The 18,707-nt window shown below is 38.6% G+C and overlaps 2 protein-coding genes across 11 annotated transcripts in view; both read right to left on the bottom strand.

Annotated features, from left to right (window-relative positions):
* STK38L (serine/threonine kinase 38 like) overlaps positions 1–8,328 on the bottom strand; it is an 82,611-nt gene extending 74,283 nt beyond the window's left edge. The window contains exon 1 of the mRNA XM_042992004.1: positions 8,165–8,328. The gene's annotated coding sequence lies outside the window, so the exon portion shown is untranslated. The remainder of the gene's footprint in view (positions 1–8,164) is intronic.
* A 1,474-nt stretch (positions 8,329–9,802) lies between these two features.
* MED21 (mediator complex subunit 21) overlaps positions 9,803–18,707 on the bottom strand; it is a 120,666-nt gene continuing 111,761 nt past the window's right edge. For 3 of the 10 annotated variants that reach the window (XR_006219825.1, XR_006219826.1, XR_006219827.1), the window contains 4 exons: positions 14,977–15,167; positions 14,094–14,144; positions 12,847–12,914; positions 9,803–9,971 (listed from right to left, as the gene is read on the bottom strand). The gene's annotated coding sequence lies outside the window, so the exon portion shown is untranslated. Of the gene's footprint in view, positions 9,972–10,116; positions 10,212–12,846; positions 12,940–14,093; positions 14,145–14,976; positions 15,168–18,707 lie in introns of all 10 variants that reach the window. The other 7 variants (XR_006219830.1, XR_006219831.1, XR_006219829.1 and 4 more) reach the window with 7 other exon arrangements.

The raw sequence follows: 18,707 nt of genomic DNA, 5'->3' as shown, positions 1-18,707 counted from the left end.
AATAGGTTAATCTCATCATTGGTCCCTCATTTCTGGTCCCTCTTCCCTTGAATCCATTCCAAATACACTACTGCCACTATAATGTTACTAAAGTGTGGCTTTAATTAAATGTACCAGGTTGAGCAGTTGATGATGCAGAGAATAAAAAGCTGAAAAACACCTGTTCTCTAAGCTCCATGGGCTCAAATCCAACAAGGCAGAGAGAGAAGTAAATAATTAACATACAATTTATCAGCTGTTATAGAGAAATATCCAACTCACGCTAATCCCTCTACCTGGCCTGTGCTTCACTCTTAAATAGCCAATTCGTATTTCACTTTACACAGGAAGACTTCCTAATCTCTGCAGCCAGAAGCCATCCCTCCTTCCTCTGCTCCCACAGTACCCTGTCACTCACTTATCACTCTCTGTTTGAATTACAGTTATTTGTACCCACACATTATGTCTCTTACTGGATCGAACCTTTCTAAGTGGAAGTGCAACACATTTTACTCGTCTCTATTTCGCCATGGTACCTAACACAGGGCCCTGCAAATAGCTGATAAATGTTGAATTATGATGATTAACCTCACTAAAACATTATGAGTCTGCGATTCCTTTAGGATTTGCCAATATTAAGAACATCGGTGGGTCAAATATATGCAATGCAGGACTGACATTTTTCCACTCTAGCCACAAAAATAGAAAAAGTCTATTCTGTTTGGCTAGATAATAGTGGACATACAGAAAATATCCTCAACCAGATTTGGAAGATGTGTCCAAATGAAATGTATCTCTTGTAAAAACACAACAAAAGGCAATTCCCTAGTACTATAAACCAGGCCACCAGCCTCTGCTGACAAATAAAAAAAAAAAAAAAAAACTATGAAGGGCAAACATGATGCGGTGTGTCCACACTGGGGCCAACTCAATGGGCAGTTGCTTCACTAAGGAAAAAAATCCACACTTTAGTCCAAATCAAATTTAATAAAATGAGATACTGGCACAAGATAAAATTGCAAAGATGGATCATTGAATGAGCTCTCTGATCTTTCAAAGAAGTTGAGTATATGTAGCTTATCCATTCTTTAAAGTTTACATACAATTTCCTACAATAGTGACACTATAAGACACCTCCTCAAGCCCTGGTTAGGAACTCCATTGAAATTTTGTCTGTACTCCCTCTACCCCATTCCTTCACCAAGATTATTTTAGTCAGATGCAACCATTGTATGCAGCATGAGGTAGGCAGCAACTTGACCATCCTTCACCTGAATCACAAGAATGGAGGACGTTTAACATTTCATGATTTAAAATGCAGAACTAAAATTCCAACTTCTCAGTTTTGACCAAAAAGGAAGCTCAAATCTCAAAACCTTAATACCCTTTAAGAAAATGCCGTGCTGTAATGATAGTTATTTGCTCTTAATTTGCTTGAATGAAGTCAGAACATTTGATTATGTCATTTATTTCAGCATTAAAATTGCTGAGGACAGGGGCGCCTGGGTGGCTCAGTCGGTTGAGCGGCCAACTTCGGCTCAGGTCATGATCTCGCAGTCCGTGAGTTCAAGCCCCGCGTCAGGCTCTGTGCTGACAGCTTGGAGCCTGCAGCCTGTTTCAGATTCTGTGTCTCCCTCTCTCTGGCCCTCCCCCGTTCATGCTGTCTCTCTCTGTCTCAAAAATAAATAAACATTAAAAAAATTTTTTTTTCAATAAAAAAATAAAAAAAAAATTGCTGAGGACAAGAACTGCATCTCAACCAATTGTGCACAGTCCTTAGGAAACTGCCTGCAGCACCTTTTTAATCTAAAGACCTGAGTTAAAGTTTGCCAGGAGGATTAAGTAAGAAAAAGTGGAGGGGGGGGATGCTTTTAAGAAACTCTAAAGCACAATACAAATATAATGTGCGACAAGCATTATTCTTACAATAAGCTCCCTCCAAGAGCAAGTCCCCTTCTACAGGAAATCTGAATACAGCTGATGTATTTCTGTATACTCTTCCCAAAAGAATTTGTGTGACATGCAAAACTGTAAATAACTACTTAAAAAGGGAGGAAGTGAAGGGAAGAAAGAAAACTCAGGTGGGACTAGAAGAAGGAAGTAAATTAAACGGCAGGGGAGAAGTTTATTAGATAAAATAAAGCAATATAGGAGAAAAGTAAACTGGAACTTAGGGATCAATTTCTAACTCCATCACTTACTATCTACCCACATGAATCTGGTCACTTCACCTCCATAGACTCCAGTTTCCTCACGTGTAAGCAGAAATAATAACTCATAGGGTTGCTGCAGGGATTAAATGAGATAATATTTACATAAAATACTTAGCATTATGTCTTGTACATAGTAAGTGATAAGTGAGTGACTAATTGTTGATAAAATTATTATTAGACCCGTATACTGATTGGTGACATTCAGGAAGAGAAAAGAGCCAAGAATACGTCAGAAGGGAAGATGATATACAGAGAGCTCAGTCTATAAATTCTTGCTGGGAGACAAAGTTTGAGAAACATATATTACACAAAGCATTTTTCATATTAAATATACAAATTACATACTGTGTCTCCAGGATTGCTGAAGAGTCTAGAGAACTGTAGCCAAAATCTCGAAGTCATAAAAATAGAATAGCAGTGACTGTATGGAGGGAGAGCAGGACAGACCCCACCCCGCCGCTAAAAAAAATAAATAAAAATAAAAAAGTGCTTACTGATGTGTACAGAAGCCTGCTTCCAAACTTTCAATTTTTTTAACTTTTCCTAGACAGAATGAAACTTAGGTTCCATAGCAAACGTACACCAACTCTACCGGCCAAAATTAGATGGTATTAACAACCATGCACAATCATTTAGGCTTCCATTATTTGCTCTTTAGTCTGGGGAAGTTGTATTTGTGATGGATTTTAGGTGTTAAGTATTTTTAACTCCATCATACTCAGTAATTGCAAAAACAATGAAAATGTTTCAAAATTAGGAATCAGATTTAGAGACAGCAAATCATTGTAAAAAGTAAGAAAACAGTGGATGCTGCCTGTGTAATGGGATCAGACTTATTGGCTGTAATATGTGAAAAGTCTATACCCATGGAATCAATAAGAATCAGCAGAAGACAAGGAAAACAAGAAACCCTGCATGGGGTGGCCAGAGAATTAACATCACTTTGGGTTGTCAACTGGTCTAGTGTTAATTCAGGAGAAGGCAAGGAGTTTAACAATTTAAAAGCTAAGCATAGTACAAGTACTATGTACTTAGTAAAACTGCTAAAGTTCAAGGCCTTTCAGTGTGAATGGTCAGCTCACTATATGACCTGTCACTGCTAACCTCTTCCCTAAGGCCTGTGCAGATCATCTAAGAGGGAGGCTGCCTGTCTCAGTAAATTTTCAATGTAGACAAAACTAGTCTATTAGGGGAAAAGACGGCCAAAAAATTCTACCAGCAAGGAGGTGAGAGTATATCTGGTTTCCCTTTGAGGGACCAACTCACAGTCCTTTTTACTAAAAATAACCTTTCAAAACCAAATCTGTACTTAGAGAAACTTTTAATTTTTTTTTGGGGGGGGGGGCAACAAAGCATAGTTGTCTTATAAGTATCTGCATGAAATTATGGGCTGAAGATCCTAAAAATGTTGTCAATCAGGCAGTGATAAATGGAAATAATATTTCATCACTATTAATTTAAGCTATGTATATATATATATATATGTACGTATATGTATATGTATGTATATACATGTGTATATATGTGTGTGTGTATATATATTTGTTTTGTCTAATTGTAATAATAAAAGTATATGAGCTTTAAATCTTGGCTTTAGTTCTGCTCCTTCTGTTAGGTTTAAAGCTCACCAACCATGAATTATCCTACTGTGGAGGTTTTCTACAATCTACCCAAATCAAACAAGGAGAGAACACTTGCTATACTCAATCACAGAAAATGTGCCTCTGGAACTCTATTAGGAATTTGGTCAATCAGGACACAGACAAAGGACTGAAGTGTCTGCATTTCGGTAGACAGTACCCCTACCACTGCCAAGATACACTTTTTATCCTAACCTTTAAATCCAGTTGAGTTTACTGTGATCCCAATACTTAGATAACCAGTAACAAATGTGAACTATTCTTGCAACTTCATTAATAAAATCATTTGGACTATTCATTCAACAAAGAAGCATTTCTTGAGTAGGCCTATACTAGGCACAATGCATTTGTATGGCACCTTTTATTTTACAATCCCAAAGAGCTTTCAAAGTTGCCCTAACATAAAGTATCAGTGATTGAACATCTCTCATTTTATTTTATTTTTTCAATTTCTTTTAATGTTTATTTATTTTTGAGAGAGACAGAGACAGAATGCGAGTGGGTTAGGGGCAGAGAGAGAGGGAGACACAGAATCTGAAGCAGGTTCCAGGCTCTGAGCTGTCAGCACAGAGCCTGACGTGGGGCTCGAACCCACGAGCTGTGGGATCATGACCTGAGCCAAAGTTGGACGCTCAACCAACTGAGCCACCCAGGCGCCCCGAACATCTCTCATTTTATACATGTACAACACTCTATTCAAAACCATGATTCATGGGCACCTGGCTTGCTCAGTCGGTAAAGCGTGTAATTCTTATCGTGGGGTTGAGTTGGAGCCCTGCATTTTGTATAAAGATCACCTGAAAGTAAAATCTTAAAAACAAAACAAAACAAAGCAAACAAACAAAAAACCTGATTCAGGAATAATAAATTGAGCTGTTGGTGGAAATAAAAACTCAAGGGGCTGAAACAATCAACCATTAACTAAATTCCAACTTCCCAATTCAATCCAAAATTACCCAGTGCCAAGTGATTTTTTAAAATTACAAGCCAAAATATACAATGATTCAAACATTCCATTAGGGAAAGGAGTTAATATAGTTACAATTTCCCATTCCTAAATCCTTATGGGTATGCTACTAAGTAATAAGTCAAATTTATCAAAAGTCCCACTCAGTGGTTATATTTAATTTGCATACATTTGAGTAACTTTTTGAAATGGATTACCTAACTTTCCAAAAATAACTTATTTACCTGGGTTTTCTTTATTTTGAAGCTTTCTAGGTCTTTCTAGAAAATTGAGCTCTAAATTTATGTGTCAGTGAAATGCATTTGCCAAAATCAATTTTTTGAAACAGACCTGAGAAAGACCATCAAGAATGGAAGAGAAAATAAGGATAGTGAGTAAGCACAGGGACAGGTATAAACCAGAATTCTTGGCTTGGAACCCTTGTTCTATGATTTTCTAGTTAGCTGGTCTTGGTAACTCAGTTACTCTGTCTGCAAAATGGAAAGAATAAAAAATACCTACTCCATATGGTTGTTACAGGGATTAAACCCAGGTAAATTAGTACATATAAGGGTTTAGCAGCAATCAGCATTATATAATGTATTTACTTATTACGATTATCATGACTAAATCATCCAAATCATTTACACAAATGCTGTTCCCTCCTCAAAACCTTCCTTATCTGATCTAGTAGAATTTAATCCCTCCCTCCTAGGCTTCTCCACAAAATGCATCATGTATCAGTTATTTGGGTAAATTTCCCTCCCAATGTCGATTACTTACATCTCTTTGAAGATAGAGACTACAGCTCATCTGAGTGCACCAGACAGCAAATATTGTTCATTGCTGTCTTTCTTCTCCCTCTCTCTAAACGTTCTTAACAATCAAACCCTGTCAATTACCAAACTTTTACCTGGAGACAGGAGCTTTATGTAACCCAATGCACTTATGTACTGGTCTTACCTTGCTAAATATTCTGTTGAGACTTAAATAAAATTTTGCAGGGAGAGGGAAGAAAGAAGGACTCATTTAATACACTTAAATTGCTGACTAAGAATATCTTTGTAAACTAATGTATTTTTTTTAAAATTTCTTATGCCTTAAAAGCTTACTTGCATTATTTCATTCAAAAAAGCCCACGGTACTTTTAATGTAAAAATACAGTAGCATAATTTCTGCATATGTCAAGTCTAACCTAATCATAACTTGCCCATCTGCTGATTTTAATGTAATCCTGGGGATGCTAGAAGACAATATGCTTGCTTGATTCACCCTACACTATTTATGTAAAATAAAATAATTTTAACATTACATTGAGATGCAAATCTTTCTGGCTTTGATATGTGCTCCCTTTTTCCTCCTAAAAAAAAAAAAAATGCCACACACACACACACACACACACACACACACAAAACAAGCCTCCAACTTATTCCGGATCACTGGAAAGCATTTTCTATAGTATTATCCAACTTCACTTACACAATGACGTTGCCCTTACTTTGAGAGAACTTTTCTGAAAACAAATGGCTGATTTGAGTGCATTGCTTTGTTGCCATTTTCTACAAATTCTCCTTTGTTTTTATAGCGTCCTACCTTTTGAAATAAATTTTTCAGCATAAAAACTTCTGAGGATACCTATTCATTTGCACAAATATTCCTAGTCTCTATTCTTTGACTCATTTTAAAATAAACTAAAAAAAACAGAAAGCTAAAAAAGAATTGCACCCATTTAAGGTGGCTTTTCTAAGTTTAATTTTTGTTTTTCATTCCTCAATAGCAGGTCCTTCCAAAGGAGTACAAAAACTACATCCAATTTATTTCTCATCCTAAACACATCCCAGCCAAATGGGAAACGTTATCAGTCATCTTAACCAGGAGAAAAACACAAAGCTAAACCAGATCGAACCAAATTTTCTTTTTTTTACTTTTGAGATCAAGATTTTTCACATAAAAGTGCTTTGATGTGCTATGCAATGAACAAATGTAATCACAATTTAACATCATATTTTGGACTAATTTCTCTTCCCCAAATAGTCATAATAGTGGCTAATTCACATATAATACCTCTCAGCTACCGGGTATAGTAAACTTAATTGTTTTATATATCCTGAGGCATACAAAGAAAGGTCAATCAAATACAAAGAGGTTCCCAGTATGTTATATACACATGTGACTGAGACAAAAAAAAAATCTACCCTAAGAAAAAACTGGACTTAATAATAGATCCTGCCTTAAAGTAGGGAGACCGGAGAAGTTGAAGCCCCCATCCCATCCCCACCCCCTAAAAGACAAGGTCTCCCTCCCACCTTACAACCAGGAGGCATAAATTAAAACACTTAAAGAGTTGTTTCCTCAGACTTTAGCAGTAAGAAAGCTAATACTCAGGCCTTTTCCGAGCAGGTGGCTTCTATCAGAACTTATCACAAGTTATGTGAAACAGACAAGAGCATTGGTTCTGCATTTTACCAAGTGAGAACGGCATCGCAGTTTTTGGACAAGCCACCACTTCCAGCACCCAGCTCTTCCCGCCCCTCCTCCCCCCATCTCTTTTTATATCTTTCCTCCAAACTTGCAACCCGAAAAGTGATGCCACAAAGCAAAAGCCGCATCAGTAAACGGGAGGCCACCGGTTTTGAAAATAAAGTTTGTTCTTTTGCTGTCAACCTGATAACTTTTTAAAGACGAAACGTCTCCTACTCAATCGGGTACAACCTATCCTATTCCCATACCAAGCAACCACTCGTTTGTCCCCGACAGTAAAGAGGAAAAAAGGGAGTGGGAGCAAATGATGTTTAAAAGAAGGGTCTACGGTGCCAGGGGTAGGGACAGATTTTGAGACCGGTGTTGAACACTCCGTGCTTCTGGGAGCTGGGCGGCTTTACTGTGTCGATCCGAGAAATGTTTAGCAATCTGACGCATCAGTTTTTAGGAATGGTACACAAGCAGCCCCCACAATTTGAGCCATGCCTAGAATACCTCTTCTCGGTGACACGGGCTGGAGGGCATGGGACAGGCGAGCCCGGGGTACCAGGAAAGGTTCCGCGACATTTGTTATTGTTTATGAAGCCCAGGCAGGAACCGGGATCGGGGAGCTCGGGGGCCGAGGAGTGGAAGGGGAGAAGAGCAGAGAAGCACAAAGATTCCTCCTCGGGCTCAGGGCTACCCTCCGGACACACGGGGCTAGTATCACCTCGGGGAGCAAGAGGGCGGGCCAAGGCCGTCGCTGGGGCTTCACTGGAGACACTGCCAGCCCCGACATTAGCCGAGTCGTCCCTGGACACCCAAAGACACATAAGATCTCCTCCTGCCCCTACTCGCAGAGTTGGGGCCGGCGCGGCGGGGGGGCCCCCAGCCGCGGCCGCCGCGCGCCCCATCCGCGTACTCACCTGCCTCCGGTCGCGCCCGCGGCCGGCTCAGCCTCCGCACGGACCGCAGCCAGCCCGGGGCCCGTCCGCTCCCTTTTGCCCGCTCCGCCCTCGCCCCGCCCCCGGGAGGTGGAACCCGCGGCCGCGCCGGAATCTCGGGGCGGCCTTCCTGAACTCTCGCGAGCCCTCCCTCTTCGGCTTCTCGGTGGCTAGGCCGGTCCGACTCGGCCCTGACGTCATACGCGCCATAGCCGGAAGTAGCCTTCTGTCGTCAACGCCCGCTCCTCTGCCCCACCCACTTACGCCTGGTGAATTCCTGATGGTCCTGGAGGAGTTGTCTGGACTGTCACTACTAACCTCAGTAATCAACCTCACCTCACTTCCCTCTAATCTACTCAAAACTGGTTCAGGCCTCTTATGAGAGTGCCCAATGTGTTGCCACATTAGTCACGTGTCCTAAATGACAGAGTTTTTCTCGCTATTTCCCAGTGTAATGCAAAGAATGTTGGAAATGGAAAGGGGTTTAGAGATAATTCCCACGAATCCACGCAATTTGCAGATTACGAAAAGGTGATAATTAACAAAGATGGATTGGCTGACCAAGTTGCTTAGACACTAGCTGTGGGACCTAGAAGTAACCCGGGTTCCTTGACCCTTTTCCATCTCACCATGACTCCACTGCAAAGACTTGAAAGGGATTTAAATTTGGAAACGCCACAAAAAACTGGGAGGCATACACGAAAAACTTGCTTAGGTTATCTTGGAAAATCTAAAATATCTGACAGTACTGGGCTCCTTTATGTAGGATCGGTGAACCAGGAGGAAAACCCCTGCATCATGACTCAAAAGAGATGACTTTGTGAAGATGATGCATTTGTCTTTGGGGAGAAAAGTTTGTGGGCAAACCAAATAAGAGAATCGTTCCCAATTATTGTTAACAAATTTATCTTTGATCTGCATATTGGAGGTGTTATCAAATACCCCTGGCTTTTAGAGACTACTAAGGCAATATATGAAGCTGGTACTGTGCTTGCAGAAAACATAATGATCTTTAACTTCGCCAAGAGCAAGTGATAGATGCAAAAGACTTAGGGAAGCCTCACGACATCACTTCTCTCTTTTTTTACACTCGGTGCTTTTCTCATACATTGCTTGGTAACAGAAAAAGCACTATTGTGGTAATTAGTGTATTCTTGAGGAAATCATTTCCACCTTTATCATATGGTCCTTTTGAGGCTCAAATGACCATTGCCATGTACAAGTATAAGGAAGTTTCATTGTGATCAAACATGCTTGACAGAGGCCTATACACCTCTTTCCCTCCGCCACACTCGCACATACATTAATTCAAATGAGTAGAATGGAGAACAGTTTGTGGAATGTTCTAGAGCAATTTTATACTTTCCAGTATGCCATTTTTTTCATACCACTAGAATAATATGGACTAGTCTAGGGTATCAGAAGAGGATAATATGGAGACTAAAGCTTTAACCTCCAGTTTTTAAACTGATGCTATTCTAAACAAACTCCTGCAAGAAGTTGTTGAAGGTGCCTGAACTAAAATAAATTAAAGCCATGTGCCCTTCTGGAAGCTTGGTGAAATCTATGGATCTTTTTCAGAATATTGTCCTTAAATGCATAAAATAAACCATCTAGGGCTACAAAGGAAATTGATTTTATTAACATGCAGTTATTGAAACACTAAAAAGTGAATTTGTGATACAGTTATGTGGTAGGCAGCTTCTAAGATGACTCCCAATAATCTTCATTTCCAGTATTCTTGTCTTGTGCAACCCCTCCTCTTGAGTGTGGACCTGGTGACTCGGTTCTGAAAAAGAAAATACATCAAAACTGACGTAATGTCACTTCTCATGATAAAGTTATAAAAAGGATCTTGCTTTCATCTTGCTATCACCTCTTGCTCTCTCCCTTGCTCACTCTGGTGGAAACCAGCTTGCCACACAGAGACCTACCTTATGGAGAGGCTCACTTGGCAGGGAACTGAGAGAGGTCTCCAGTCAGCAGCTACCAAAGGATTGAGGCACTCAGTCCAACAGCCTGCAAAGAACTGCCAACAACCTGAGATGACCGCAGCCCTAGCTGACACCTTGACTGCAGCCTGGGAAAGGACCCTGAGCCACAGACCAAGCTAAATCAGGCCAGATTCCTGGCTCAGAGGCAGCGAAATTATAAATATTTGTTATGTAAGCCACTAATTTAGGGGGTAACTTATTACACAGCCATTGATAACAGTTACATATTTGTGTCTTTATTAATGCATTAAATAACAAGATCAAGACCTACAGTAATTTTGCAGTAATGACGCACATTATTTAAACAACATTTTAGATATCTGCAACAACTTCAACGTGGTAGAAAATATGTGTGATTTCTCTTGGGGTGAAGTCACAGGTTGCTAATGTTACTGTGGTTTGCTGACTACTTTCATAATGGGAGAAATGCTAATTTACAGACTTTAGTGAAAAAAATATGCGAATGTACATATATGCTAAATATAAGTAGGTATATGTACATATATATAATGGATATATTTACTTTTTCATTAAGTTTCATTCACCCAGATGAAGAACTCATGGCCTAAATAAGAGATTATTTGTAGGGCCTTCCAAAACTGCAATCATCAACATTCTCAGACATTAGAATTAAAGTTCAGGGAATAAACCCAGTTAACAGATACAGACCATAGCCATTGCTAACTTTATTAACCTACCGTTGTACATGGATTTTTATCCTCTTTCACTTATTCCCTCTTCTCCAAACCTAGGCTAAATGTCGATAGACAGGCTAACATCGTAGGCCAGAACGTGAGAAAAATTGTGGTTGAAAACCTCTACAGCTCTCAGAATTCATCTGATTTTTGTTTTCAGCATGTAAGCTGAAAATGTAAGCTCTTTGACCAAAGTGACTCTTCAGTATTACTTTTACTCTCCTAGGGCTACCTCATAGTAAGTAACCAATGAATGTCAAATGACTGCAGTAAATGATAATAGAAGGGAACTTTATTTATTTTTTTTTTTTTTGAGAGAGAGAGAGAGAGAGAAGGGGGGGCAGGCAAAAGGAGAAGGAAAGAGAGACTCTAAGCAGGCTCTGTGGAGCTTGATGCAGGGCTCCATGTAGGGCCCCATGCGGGGTTTGATCTCATGACCGTGAGATCATGATCTGAACCGAAATCAAGAATCAGATGCTTAACCGATTGAGTCAGGTGCCTCTAGAAGGAAACTATTAATAAAACCTTCCCACTGGCTGAATAGAGCTGCTTTTCTATATATGCAGCTTTGTAATTGTGGGATATGGTCAAAGCAGTATTTGGAGGATAGTTTATTGCTTTAAATGCATTTAACAGAATATACAAAAAACGTAAAAACAAAAAACCAAGCTCTTAACTCAGGAAACTTGAAAAAGAAAAGAAACCTAAAGAAAGTAGAAAGATGTAAAGATTAGTGTAGAATCCCTTCCAGGGGTCCATGGCCCTTATGTGCACCAAGTATTATAGGTCAAAACATAACTAATCCTACACATAATTCTATTTTTCAAATGGATGTAAATTCTATTATGATTAACAAAGTCAAATACATTTCTGGAGCACCTGGGTGGCTCAGTCGATTAAGCATCCGACTCTTGATTTCAGTTTAGGTCATGAGCTCAGGATTCATGAGATCAAGCCCTGCAGAGCCTGCTTGGGATTTGCTCTTTCTTTCTCTCTCTGCCCCTCTCCTGCTCACACTCTCTTTTAGAATAAATAAAATAGGGGGCTCCTGGGTGGCTCAGTTAAGTGTCCAACTTCAGTTCAGGTCATCATCTGGTGGTTTGTGGGTTCGGGTCCTACATCGGACTCTGTGCTGACAACTCTGAGCCTGGAGCCTGCTTTGGATTCTGTGTCTCCCTCTCTCTATTCCTCCCCCACTCACACTCTGTCTCTCGCTCTCAAAAATAAACATAAAATTTTTTTTAATAAATAAAGTAAAACATTAAAAAAACAAATACAGTTCTAGAACGTAAATGTAAATATAAAATATTAATGCAATAGGGAATTTTTTTTAAAGACTGAACTTGACTTATAAAAACCAAAAGGTGATTCTTTGAAAAGTCAAAGAAGTAGGAAAAACTTTGGCAAGACTAATTCAGGAACAAAAATAAAAGACACGAATAGTAAGAATGAGAATGGAGATGTAGCTACAGGTATGGAGATTTTTTAAAGCATAAAAAATGTGATTAAAAAAGAGAGGAGGGGCAGCTGGGTGGCTCAATCAGGTGAGCATCCAACTCTGGCTCAGGTCATGATGTAGCAGTTTGTGAGTTTAAGGCCCACGTCAGAGCCTGAAGCCTGCTTCAGATTCTGTGTCTTCCACTCTCTCTGCACCTTCCCCTCTTGCACTCTGTCTCTCCCTCTCTCAAAAATAAATACATATTAAAAAGATTTTTTTAAGAGAGAGAGATTGTTATTAAGACAAGCTGGTTGAGCACTCCTCTCTGTGTGAATAAAAGAGTAATATTAATTTCTGATTCGCTCCATGTTAAGATTAAAGAGTAACTAACATTTACTGAGCTCTTTCTGTGCGCTAAGCATTGTGCTCTTTGCTTGTAATATCTCATTTAATCCTTACAATAAGCCTGTGAGTTAGGTATAATTATCCCCAGTTTACAGATGATAAAACTGAGGCTCAAGAGCTATAGTGACTTACCTCGGGTCACACTAGATAGCGACTGACAAAGCCAGCCTCTCAGATTCCCAGTGGTAGACAAAATACTCCTGAGCAAAAGCAAAAACAAGAAATCTGGAGACAGAGAAACTTGTTTTAGGTCACTGGCCTACTTACAATATGCTCAGTGAATGTTAGCTATTACTGTGATAATAATCCCCATACTTTAAATGGGTTTAAGACTACCACCTAAAACACACCAGAGTTAAGGGCAGAAATTCACTTTCAAGGCTGTTTATCCAGCATTATTTATTTGCACCTGTGAAAAGCTGGAATTAACCTAGGTGTCTAAAAGTAAGGATGGGTGCAATAAATTACTATGGACCCATACAGCATAATAGCATGTATGTGTTAGAAATCATATATAGATAAATGATTGACATGAGAAGATGTTCAGAATATTTTGTCTGGTTTGGAAATTCTTTTAAAGCACGTTGCCAAGACTGTAATATCTTTTGTATGAAAATTATTTGAAAAATAATATATGTATATATAATCATAATATGTATATTTCAAGATTTAAATGAAAGACACAAAATAAAAGTTTTCTCTTAATGTGATTATGAAAAAAAAATTATGATGTATAATGTTATGCCAGTAGATTAAAAAAATTTTTTTTAAGGAGAGAGAGAGAATAGGTACTTCCAGTCCTCCTGGAAGGCTGTCCTGATAGAAATCTATTAATTTTTTTACTATGGAAAAAATAGAAAGTTTATGGAATAATGCCTTTCCAGTTTGACCCTAAGAGTGTTTGACTACTGGCTCCTCTTGTCATTGTCCTGACTTTCAAAGGGCTAGTTCAGCCAGGCTAAATGCAACTGAGTTTCTTTGAAAATAAAGGCTCTGTTCTGTAAGCTTCAGGGGTATTTGCCCGGACCGTTTAATCAAACACATGACAATCCATTCAAAACTCTCACCAGATTGCCTTCTGCAAAGCACTTTATAAACCTGGAAACAATGACTTCTAGTTGATGCCTGCTTTAATTTTTAACCTGCTTGACTAAATGGCAAACTATTTATCACAGAGGGTCTAAACCATTCCAAGATTTTGGCTATGTCTCCCCCAAAGTGAAAAGCACCTATGTAAATCAGATGCCTGAAGAAAAGCATTAAGGAAAAGTGAAAAGTACATTGTGTTTAACCATCTCTTTGCATTATTTTTATTGCTCTGCAAAGTGTAATAAAGAACCAAAAGGACTGGATTCCAAGGACCTGGTTCTATTACTCACTGTATGACCCAGCACAGATCAAAAAAGTTACCCGAAGTCCTGTTCCTGCATCTGCAAAATGAAGAATATCAACACAATAGTTGCTGAAGAGATGAAGCAGAATTATGTATGGTAAAGGCACTTTGAAAATTATAAGACCCCATGGCCATAAAGGAAAGAATACTAGTTTGAAGCTAGGAAGATCTCAATATCAATAGCTACTTCTTAGGATCACTGTGAGGATGAAGTGAAATTAAATGAGATAAATTAAGCACCAAGTATAGGGCCCAGAACGTAATCACATTCAGTTCAAGCGAACTATTATCATTTCCATTAATAACATTTAGTGAGGGGCGCCTGGGTGGTTCAGTCAGTTGAGCGTCCAACTTTGGCTCAGGCCACGATCTCGCAGTTTGTGAGTTCAAGCGCTGCGTCGGGCTCTGTGCTGACAGCTCAGAGCCTGGAGCCTGCTTTGGATTCTGTGTCTCCCTCTCTCTCTGCCCCTCCCCCACTCATACTGTCTCTCTTACTCTCAAAAGTAAATAAACATTTAAAAATTTTTTTCAAATAATATTTAGTGATATAACAAAAACATATGTTTTAGAATGGAACCCGTTTTTCTCTTGTCACTACAAGCCAAATGGATTATCTGAAATTAAGGAACATTTTTGGTGATGTTTACATCCATGAAGAGAGAGAAAGTCCCTATGGGACCTTTCCTGCTTTGACTCTTGTCTGCTTTCTATTGATTTTTACAAATTCCTGATCCTAACAAAGATAAAGATACAGTGGATTTTCCATCTGTGATATAGGAAATATAGTGCATGAGTAAGATGAGGCTAAGCAATGCAGTAACAGATCATCACAGAATTTTAGTGGCTTCAAATGGTGAGGATTTATTTACCGCTTATGCTTTATGTCCTTTATAGGTCATCAGTAAGGCTTTGCTCCTTAGAGTCACTCAGGGTTCCAGGCCAGTGGACAAGCTGTCATCTTGAATATTGCTAGTCTTCATGCCAGAAGGAAAAGCAGTTTGGAGGGTCTCAAGCAGAGATTTCTGCTTACAATCCATTGGCCAGAAGTAGTTGCATGACCCTATACAAATAAGACGGAGCCAGGATAGAATCTCTTGATAATCCAAGAAGGAGAGAAAACCAGAAATATTTGGCGATTGTACTAATTGTACAGTATACATGTGAAATTGCATTGTATATGTGGAAACCACTCTCCAAATGCTATTATAGGGTGCCCTTTCTTCACCTCTTAAAGAAAAACTGACAGTGACACTCCTTACAAAAGAAAAGTGCAAGGCACTGTGATATTTTGTGATGATATATACTACACTAGATATGGTTTAAAGATTTTAAAGCTGAAGTTAAAAAGAAAAAAAGAAATATGTTTGGTGCCTTCAGTTTCCTAAAAATGATCTTCACTGATATTAGAAATTCACTAACGTTATAATTCAATTTTAAAAAGTCTTTTTCTTTTTAAAACTGAAAATCTGTGGGTTTTTTTTTTTCCTTAAATCTTGCTGTCTTCCCCATTCCTAATTTTAGGGTTGAGTACAAAAACTTCATTTTTTCAAGTAAGAAAAAGAAGCCCCACCAAAGACTATTTTTCATCATAATAGTCGAATTCAACTTATGAAAACCCATTGATGTTTAATATAGGCAGCCCAAGAAAAACTGAAATACTGTGAATACATTCTAGAAAATTATTATAGTCCCTTTGTTGTAGAGTATCTATTCATATCCTGTGATTCCAGTACTTAAAATTATTGTACTTTAAAAAGCGATTACTTTCCAGTTTTAAAAGGAATTTTAATGATACCACTCATATTTTTAACTGTAAGTCATGTGTGTATAGTATAGGAATAGAGTTCCTATACTTTATTTGGTTTTTCCTCTGTATTAGCCATTTAATATGGAATATATGAAACAAAATTGATTTCTTTAAAAGTAATTATGAGTGCTTCAAAGTCTGTTTGAATTTTAGCATTAGCTCTTTCGAGATGGTGTGAGGTCTCAGAAAATCGATAAACCAAAAGGCTTTGGTGGGGCTTTCTTTTTTATACCTTCTATCTTTTAGAGTGGGGATTTCTTTCCCTTTTTTACAGCCTATTCAGTGACTCTAAGTGCAAGTCCTACTCCTTCAATTATCTACTTTATTTTTTATTTTTATTTTTTAATGTTGAAATATCTAGGACTGGAGAAACAGTCCAGATAGAGAACGTCTCTAACACAAACCCCCACATGGCCTGGATGCTAGTAGATGTTCCTACTGTGGGCTGAACCTGGAGGGAAATTCAGACATGGTACAACTAGCAGACCTATTTTCTGCGTTCTGAAGTAAACTGTCCATGCTCGGAGGCAGAGAATAGGACAGACCAAATGGGCAAGCAGGGCAGAGGGTCTCTCCTGAGTCACACTGTGTGTTGGAAGGAGGACCACATTTAGGGTCCATATCTGGACTAAAGGCTGATTCCTTAGCCTAGTGGTCTTGGGCACATTTCTTACACTCTCTAAACCTCAATTAACTCATCCATAACAGGAATAATTTAGATTTTGGAGGTCCTCATTATCAGGGGATAATTGTTTCCAAAAAAATTTAAGATGTTGGAAGGAAAGCCAGTATTTTATAGTAAATATAAAAAAAAAAAATTGGTTGTGTGTACTTTACCACAGCAGAAAAATTTTTAATTAGGTTACAATTGCAGCTACACAGTACTTAGACTGAGCAAAGGCTGAATCACATTAGGGATTTGGTTAGTGTAGTTTTTCTGACACACTTGTATGATATTATGGATTGACATCCCTCAGTCTACATTGGACATTACATCATAATCATATAGAGAGGGTCACTCTGGAAAAAAAAATGTTTTCTGACCTCCTTTGATGTTCACATTTTTCTATTTCAAACCATTGTTTTCAACAGTTTCCACTATGTTAAAGCAGTTAAAACAACTGGACTTCCTTCTCAGCTCTTTCTTCCCACCAGAGAATGTCAACGTTAGGGCAAATTCCTAGAACTTGGTGAAATAGAATGCACATTTTACACTTGCACACTTATTGCCAAATGGCTACCCAGAGATTGTACTAATTTCCACTATAACCAGCAAGCAGTACAGGCAAATTCCCACTTCCCCACGTGCTTGGTCATGCTAGGCCTTATCCATATTTGTAATCATGCCCAAGAAAGACTAAGACCTTAGCATAATATTTGAGATAGACCCTACTGTTAAACAGAAGGGAAGTTTGTGTGGAGACTCATTTTGTAATAGGTCAATTGGCTAGTAATTATTTTAATGTTTTAATGACTTTTGCTTCTTCAAATAGTCTCATACCACCGGGGATTCGGGGAATGAATATCTGGGTAAGAAAGACCCTCTCCTCCATCTGGTACAGTCGTGAAAGCTAAATTAGAAAAGGTATATAAAATGACAGCTACTTCACAGGCACGCCATCCAAGTTCCTCTTCTCCCTTTCGGCCCTGGGGCTATGGCTGAGGTCAAGACTCAGCCTCACTGTAGGGAAGTAAGTCACAAATCCTGTGGCTTATTTGAACATAGAAAATTCAAGTAGGGTCTGGGGCAGACAAGATCATTACTAGTGTCGGTTGTTGCTCTGTTGATGGTTGTCTTGTTGCTGAGTAGTTCTATAAATCTAAAGATAGGGATTGTCGAGGAGAAGTTACTGGATCTGCTTCTCATTCCATTCCATTCTCCAACCACCCTGTGAATCAGGTTGTTGTTTTCAGAGGCTTACCGCATACATTTTATGCTGATTTGGTTTCCTGGAGGAAGTAACCCAAATAGGCCTTGAAAAAATTGATTTTTTTTTTTTTCTGATTAGGCCACACAGCATTTTGTGGACAAGGTTAAGGAGATTATCTTCATTTAATAGCAATAGGAAACTGTTGAAGGGTTTCAGGCAGAAGAGTGACAGGTCAATTCGCACTTTAAAAATACCCTGACGATAGTATGGAGAATCAGAGTGGATAGTAGTGGACCATTAGGAGGTTGAGTTTTATATTTATAAGCACTAAGTTGTATATTTTAAATGGTCTGGGGCCAGAATACCATGGTAAGTGGAAATGAATATCTGGTCTACTTGTAGGTATGTCCCACCAGGGCTGAAGGGTGCAAAGATGACCAGATTTGATAAATCAGATAAATTGAAATCAGACAAATCATTTTACTCATCAAGACAATGTCTGATTTCACTTCAATTGACATTTTCTTACGGATTAAGGATATGCTACTTAGCCAACAGAAATGTTTTGGTTTGCTAGACAATTATATTTTTCATTATAAATTGCCACAGGTTCTTTTCTGAGTTCCATTTACTCTTAGTTTATATTAATTTCTCTGAGTTTGATTATCTCTGAAAAAGTTAAATTTCTAGAAATGCATAGCTAAGGATTAAGATCTGTCCTAAGCAATCCAAAGAAAGTCTCTTGTTAACATCTTTGCGTTGTTGGTCTCTGATTACAATAGTTCCTATGGTAGAATCATGCTGGAATAAAATTCTTTTAGGAGGAGTGATACTCATAGAACCTTAAACATTCTAATGTTTAAAATAGACCAATTGTAATACCTGATAATCAAATTATATATTATGTTGTTATTATCACTCA

This window comes from Panthera tigris, chromosome B4, assembly GCF_018350195.1.
Source record: "Panthera tigris isolate Pti1 chromosome B4, P.tigris_Pti1_mat1.1, whole genome shotgun sequence".
NCBI classification, from domain to species: domain Eukaryota; kingdom Metazoa; phylum Chordata; class Mammalia; order Carnivora; family Felidae; genus Panthera; species Panthera tigris.
Note: the sequence above shows the minus strand (reverse complement) of the source record. Positions and strands in the feature narration are given on the sequence as shown.